This window comes from Ooceraea biroi, chromosome 2 (assembly GCF_003672135.1).
Source record: "Ooceraea biroi isolate clonal line C1 chromosome 2, Obir_v5.4, whole genome shotgun sequence".
In the NCBI taxonomy this organism is placed as follows: Eukaryota; Metazoa; Arthropoda; class Insecta; order Hymenoptera; family Formicidae; genus Ooceraea; species Ooceraea biroi.
The window spans coordinates 14,459,380-14,467,330 of record NC_039507.1 but is presented as its reverse complement, the minus strand read 5'-3'; the positions used below and the strand labels follow the sequence as shown (position 1 = coordinate 14,467,330).

Below are 7,951 nucleotides of genomic sequence, written 5' to 3'. Positions count from 1 at the left end.
GTGTATCTTCAGATACTCCGTAGCCAATTAAATGACCGCCGTATAGTTAGCAGACAAATATGATAAATCTTTTTTTTTATTGCAATCGTTTGGGAATCATTTGGGAAAGTTTAGGAAACACCTTTTAGAGTTTGGGAAATAATAGTTTTTTAATAATTAATGAAAATTAGTTGAGCGTATAGTTAGCAGACATCATTCCAAATAATGTTCTTTTTCGCTTCTTTCAACGCCAAATCATTTGGGAAATACACCTGTAATGTTTTTAGAGTTTGGGAAATAATGATTTCCCTTCACAATCGAGTTAAAAGTCATCACCCAGGGCCGGGATTCTGCAACTCGTTATCGATAATTTTCGATATCATTAACTAGCGATAGCCAATGGCAAGGACGACCTTGGAGAAAAGCGTGGCTCTCATAGGTTATCGCTAATTAACGATACCGAAAATGATTGATATCGAAGTTACAGAATTTCAGCCCAGACGTGCAGTACAATCTAGAGAATAATCTAGGGACTTTTTGACTATAGGCTATATAATGGAAAAACGTTTATAATCTTTTGATATTTCTCATTGTTTTCATTTCAATAATTTGGGAATCGTTTGGGAAAGTTTAGGAAACCACTTTTAGAGTTTGGGAAATAATAGTTTTTTAATAATTAATAAAAATTAGTTGAGCGTATAGTTATCATTCCAAATAATGTTCTTTTTCGCTTCTTTCAACGCCAAATCATTTAGGAAATACGCCTGTAATGTGTTTAGAGTTTGGGAAATAATAATTGCATCTCAAAATAAAGTTTCATGTCATCAACCAGACATCAAGCCAAAACTCTAGGGATTTCTTAACCATAACCTATATAATGGAAAATGTTTATAATCTTCGATATATCTCATTGTTTTCTAATGTTTTCTATTGCAATCATTTGGGAATCGTTTAGGCAAGTTTAGAAAGGCACTTTCACAGTTTGGGAAGCAATAATTTTTATAATTAAGAGGATCCTGGAGTGACTAGTGAAACAGTGTTGCCATTTGCACTCCTACACATACAAAAATTACAGTTGAAATGCTTTTTATAAAAATTTCGCAATTTGTACACACAAAAATTGCGGTGGCCACCACTCGGGATAAAATAAAGGAATATAATGAAGCTTTTCGAAGTGACTTTAGAAGCATAATAAAAAAGAAAGGTGTATTCTCCTTTACAGAATACAGAATACATATAAACTTTTTTACTTTAATATTATTAATTTTTTATACTGGGAAAGTATATGCTTGGGTGGAAGAGCACGAGGAGACGGGCTTCGCCCGTCACCTAGTACACTTCCACATAAAAAAAACAACTTTTAGGTGACCAAAAGGACTGCGTGGAAGTTACAATATAGAACCTTGCTTTGCGTGGAACCTCGCTTCACATGAATTGAAAACCTATTTGGAATCATACTAATTTGCATTGCAAGTACACACGCGTTTAATTTCGCGCACTTTGACGTCACCGCGCATGCTCGGTCAGTGTGCTCTACGCTCGTAAACCGCCGGTATGACAGATTTCCTAACCCCGAAACTGTCAATTTTCAGTAGGTGATAACTTTCTTTCTAGTTGAGAGCGACGATTTTCCTTCTCGCAATCGTATTTTCTTATCAAAATAAACGATATTGCAAAGTTAGAAGGAAATCTGTGAGGAAGCCCGTCTCCTTCAGTTTTACCGAAGCGAAAAAGAACATTATTTGGAATGATAACTATACGCTCAACTAATTTTTATTAATTATTAAAAAACTATTATTTCCCAAACTCTAAAAGTGGTTTCCTAAACTTTCCCAAACGATTCCCAAATTATTGAAATGGAAAACAATGAGAAATATCAAAAATTATAAACGTTTTTCCATTATATAGCCTATAGGCAAAAAGTCCCTAGATTATTCCCTAGATTTACTGCACGTCTGGATGATGACTTTCAACTCGATTTTGAGGGGAAATCATTATTTCCCAAACTCTGAAAACATTATAGGCGTATTTCCCAAATGATTTGGCGTTGAAAGAAGCGAAAAAGAAAATGATTTGGAATGATGTTTGCTAACTATACACTCAACTAATTTTCATTAATTATTAAAAAACTATTATTTCCCAAACTCTATAAGGTGTTTCCTAAACTTTCCCAAATGATTCCCAAACGATTGCAATAAAAAAAAGATTTATCATATTTGTCTGCTAACTATACGGAGGTAATGAAATGATCTATACAACATCTGCAGATAAACTTAAGACGGTCTTAAATATAAGATCCGACTATGAATACCGGCCTAAATGTGCAAGGAGTATTGTAAAAATATGTTTTTCGTACAAACTTCTTTCCTATTATCACAAAATCATTCAACTGCACATGTCGTACTATTTGTTGAACAATTATAACACTACCATCTTCTAAACCGCAACAATTATTATCACCATTTCGCAACATTGTAGAGTGTAAGTTTAACATATAATCACTAATAATACTCTTGTTTTCACTGCTACTGATGGAATTATCAAAAGAATCAAAATTAGGATCTAAATTAGGGATACTATTCTCCTGCAAATCTATGTTCCTTTCAAAAGAATCTTCACTCTCAAGATCATAATCAGTAATATTCTCCAAATTAGGACTCCTATTATCATCACTATCATTGTCAGAATCGAATAAAATAGATCTTGCAGCTCTTGCTTGAAGCTTGGCTAATTTGATACGTTTCGTAGCACTAAGGCCGGTATTCATAATCGGATCTTATATTTAAGACCGTCTTAAGTTTATCTGCAGATGCTGTATGGATCATTCCATTGGCTATAGAGTATCTGAAGATATACTTAAGACAGTCTTAAATATAAGATCCGACTATGAATACCAGCGTATTTCTATATTTCAATGCTACCTTTCGTTTAATTGGTGGAATCTATGAATATGAAATAGGGAATAAATTAATTATATAGCACGGCACGATTAGAGTAGATTAAAACAGAAATTGAAAGAACAAGTAAAAATTGAAAAGCTAAATGAGGCTGGAAGACTTCAATCGTAGCTTTCAAATGAGTCATGCGGTGCAGAAATAGGTTAAGAAATTAAAAAAAGGATTTTGTGATGAAATAAGTTTTAAAGTTTACCTTATTCTTATTTCCAGACATGATGAACTTTATTTTTTCAGCAATCTGTCTAAGAAAAGCTTTATGTACCGTTACTCGTGACAGTACCCGAATATCTACCATTCAACGATTTCCCAGATCGCAAAGATGACGAACAAACAAAACAATCGCATATTGGCTGTGGCGGAAAATGATCCTAGCGAACTCTATTAATTAAAATAACATACTCTAACAATAATATATTCAAGCGGCATAAATCGTAAAAGTATACAATTATCTTAGAGGACTTGAGATTAATGATTCTTTTTGTCATCTCGAAGTCACTTTTGTGTCATTTTTGTCCAGATAACTTTTAAGTGATGAATAAAGTCATAATGATATCATCATGATGTCATTATGAATTTTCTGTTCTACCTATGTCCCTACATCACAGCCGCGCGCTTATATGTGGCGGTAGGCCGGCTTTTAATATGATAATTGTTAATAATTAATTACTCGATAATTATTGCGAAAATTGCAAAGTAGTATAGGACTTTTCTTTTCAGTTCACTGTGCTCTATTTGCACACGAGCATTGTCCTATTCTTTCTGAGACACCCTTATATATATATATATACACATGTGTGTGTGTGTGTGTGTATAATATATACTAAAATGAAAAAGATCACGCGTTAATAATATGTAATACAACATTATAATAAATATTCCACAATATTCCGTACTTTTGAGATCCACAATTATGGATCTATAATGGACATGAATCAACCGATCGTTTTACCACATGAACTGAAAATGGATCTGGCATGTAGTTCCGCCGGCTCTAAGATGGATCCAGTTAGCGCCACTGTACGGGATTGTAATATGGTTACAAGAAAAACGGCGGCCTGGCCCCTCTCAGGTTTCTCTCTGTTTATACATTGCATTTTCTGTTTGTATTCTAAGAACAGAAGATGCAAACAACAGAAACATAGCGATATACACAATTTATACAAAGTATAGTATACATGTCAATATTTTCAAATTTTCCAGAGTGTATATCTTTTTTTAATTTATAGGTTTTAATATGCGTTTTTGTCTTGCAATTTTCGACGTTCGAGTGATTACCGACAGAAGATGAAACTAACGGAAATTACAAATTCATACATAATGCCGACTGTTCAAGTGACGTCACGCACATCTCTCGAGAATATCCCCTCAAGAGTATGACGATTCCATCCCTCTGCAAACCTGAATTGTGCACAATAATATTTTGTGAAGGTTGTTACACGTCGAAGCTACGAGAAAAAGCGACGATTATCATAAAAGCACCTCGCAAGTGAGAATCGATCGAGACTCCTCGCGCCTTGACGCGACAACACCTGTGACAGTGGAAAACAAGAACGACTAGGTTATAACTAACATTGGCGGGATATCACATCTAATAAACATGAGCGAGCTATATCCGCTGACTGTGAGGCTTATCCTATACGTCATAAATCGAGCCGAGTTCGCCGGAACGGGTAAGCGAGATTCTTTTTGCAGAATTCTCCGAAAATTTGTGGTTAAATTTGTTGAGTTCGATTTTCGTGAACATATCTACGACCGAGAGAATAAAAATCTGGAAAGTTATAAACAGAGTTGTAAAAATGTTCGAAAAGCAAGATTTTATAATGCACTCTTTATGTCTAGATTACAATTTTACTTGCAAATGTTACAAGGATAAATAAAAGATCAATATCAAGCACAGTACATTTAACTTTTATTCTCAACGTAATAATATTGAAGGAATTATAATGCCGCGTGAGTCATGCCAATTTCATAACTTTTTTAGTTGCACTTTTCCACTTTTTTTCAGGGATTGATTGATTCTAATAATGTTCTAATAATGTAAAATTCTATTGATGACATAAATAACAGGTATATGTTTCACATTCTTATTTTGATGTAGTGTCTTTAAATACATACGTATATATACGTATGAATTAATCAGATAAATTTTTTGCGCGAAATACTCAATAAAATGGAAATAGTGAAAAAAGTCACAGTATAATATATAATATGTTCAAAACTCATGTTATCAAAAATAATACAAAAGTGTAATTCTATTATTTCCGCCACTAAAATTCTAAAAACACGATTTACATGAAATGTTTTCATCAAGTTTTTGCAAACTTATTTAAATTATTTTTATCTCATCGCTATATAATAGTATTGAGCTTTAATATCAAAGCTTTTTTGTACTGATAAAAAATGGGAGAATAGGATAAACCTTAGCTGTGCTTGATGAACAATTTTTTTAGAGTTTTTTTCTGTCCTTTTTTTCGTAAAGTCGTTCTATTTGAAGACATAAAGAATTGTACAAAATGTGAACTCAATCGAATAATAGAAACACGTGGCACAATCCTGTTAAAGGTGAAATAATGTTTTTCACAAAAAGTGAGAAAATTCAATAAAAAGATTTCTGAATGAAGGTTAAATGTTTTTATTTGTAAATGTTGAGCATTATATTTATTAGCAAGTACATGAGGAAAGTAAAAAATAAAAATACTATATGAATCTATTGGGTTGGAAGGAAAGTAATGTTGTATTTTTTGTTCAACATTAAAGCAAATTTATTCATATTTAAAAACAACTTTAATCGATAATGTACTGGCCGTTGTTTTCTATAATCTTTTGTCATCTTTCGGGCAACTGCATGATTCCTTGTGCGTAGAACTCAGGCGTTTTTTCAGCGAAAAACTGCTGAAGGTCGGTTTTTGCAGTCTTCTAAAGAAACAAACGCCTTACCATTAAGGAAGTTCTGCAAAGACCGGAACAAATAATAATCCGAAAAAGCAATATCTGGCGAATATGCTGGGTGCGGTAGAACATCCCAGCCAAGTTGCAATAATTTTGTCCGAATGGTCAAAGAAGTATGAGGCCTAGCATTATCCTGATGGAATAAAACACCTTTTCTGTTTACCAGTTCTGGGCGTTTTTCTGCAATGGCTTCCTTTAATTTGTCCAATTGAGCACACTATTTGTCCGAATTAAGGCGTACGTTCTTTGAAAGGAGCTCATAATATATGATACCCTTCCAGTCCCACCAAATGCACAGCATAACTTTCTCCGGATGAAGCGCGCGTTTTGGAGTGGTCAACGGTTTTTCGGAATGCTTTCCCCAGGACCGTTTACGAACCGCGTTGTTGTAGATAACCCATTTCTCATAGCCCGTCACAATTCGTTTTCAAAATGGGTCATTTTCGTTACGTTTAAGTAACGAATCACAAATGGAAATACGGTCGATCAAATTTTTTTCGGATAAATTATGCGGCACCCAGATATCAAGACGATTGATATAACCTAGCTTATGCAAATGCTCGATGACAGTCGTATGTGATAAGTGGAGTATCTCTGCAATTTCCCGCGTCGTGTACCGCTGATTATTCTCGATTAAAGCTTTTATTTCATCGTCATTAGCAATAAGCGGTCGACCAGAGCGTTTCTCATCTTTAAGTGTCGTATCATCAGCACGAAACTTCGCAAACCATCTTTGACACATCCGTTCGGCATCCTCTCCATATACGGCACATATTTCTTTTTTCGTTTCTGTCGTGTTTTTCCCTTTTCGGAAATAAAAGAGCATCACACAGCGAAAATACAGCTTATTTTGCTCCATATTTATCTCGATCTTAACTGAATATGTACACTTTTATATACAGTTTCTACGCATTAAATAATGCTTAGAGGTGTTAGCTGTCAATTGCATTAGTATGCAATTGTGCCATCTAGAGTGAAGTTAGCTATTAATAGACAAGAACCATTGATTAAGAAAATACGACATTACTTTCCTTCTAACCCAATAATTTTATAAATTCTTAGTAAATTTGTTGACGTCGAGATACTAAGTTTTATAAAGTTTGAAGAATACATTGTTTTTCCTCCTTATTTTTCGACACAACTTAATTAAAATCATGTATGGGCTTAACTCCTCGTTTTGCTGTGTCATTTACGACTGTAAACGTTGTAACAATTTCCATCCCAAGTTTAAAACTATCTTCAATTGCCTATTCAGTAGGATCTTTCTTGATTAAATCCATTAGTATTAAAAATCTTTCGAAGAAATGTTTCGATTGTTGTGATATCAATTGCTCAATTCCATAGTCGAAATAATTTGGAACATTTTTTGTATTTATTCTGTCTTTTTAGCAATTCGTCAGTGTTATCATTGCATTTCAATAACTCTACCATTCGTTTCTTTTTTCAATTGTAATGCGTTTGTCAAAAACTCCCAGAGCTGCTGTTTCCGATACAAAATATCACAAATTATTACAAAACTTGTATAGTGTAACAGGGCTTATATTTTTATCAATTTTTCGATGTTCGTAAAATCTTTTAAAAACTGCAAATCTTGAGAAAAAGCTTTTGCTGCAATTGGAGTTCTACGCTTTTAAGTATAAAACATTGAGAAATACGTAAACGTCCTGAAATCTAACCTCTTCTTTAACCGTGATGTTGAATTTATCTTGAAATAAAAACATTTTCAAACAATAAATGCCTTAACCACCTACCTCGTGTTAAAAAGCTTTTGGAACTCGAAAAGAAATTCTCCGAGGAGATATATTGTCTAAATATGCAATCAACAAGTTAGAGTTAATTCTCGTTAATCTTCTGATTGTTGCTTTTTTTCCAATGTTGTTAACATAAATTGAAGCAGTTCCATTGCACTTGATATGTTCTAATTGTAAGAGCCGTATCTAATTATTTCCAATTCCAGATTTAAAGTTTGATTTATTCATCAATGACCGCTTGTTGAAATCTTTTCAAATGCGATATATTTGGACTTAAGGGGGGATTCTCATGTAAAGAGCCAAAAAGAAGCAGAT

General features: G+C 33.6%; 1 protein-coding gene across 3 annotated transcripts in view; it reads left to right on the top strand.

The window, feature by feature from the left end:
* The first annotated feature begins 4,214 nt into the window (after nt 1-4,214).
* The window catches only part of LOC105284978 (galactoside 2-alpha-L-fucosyltransferase 1), a 67,334-nt gene continuing 63,597 nt past the window's right edge, over nt 4,215-7,951 (top strand). Inside the window, exon 1 of one of the 3 annotated variants that reach the window (XM_026975619.1) lies at nt 4,215-4,606. The gene's annotated coding sequence lies outside the window, so the exon portion shown is untranslated. The remainder of the gene's footprint in view (nt 4,607-7,951) is intronic. The other 2 variants (XM_011348874.3, XM_026975620.1) reach the window with 2 other exon arrangements.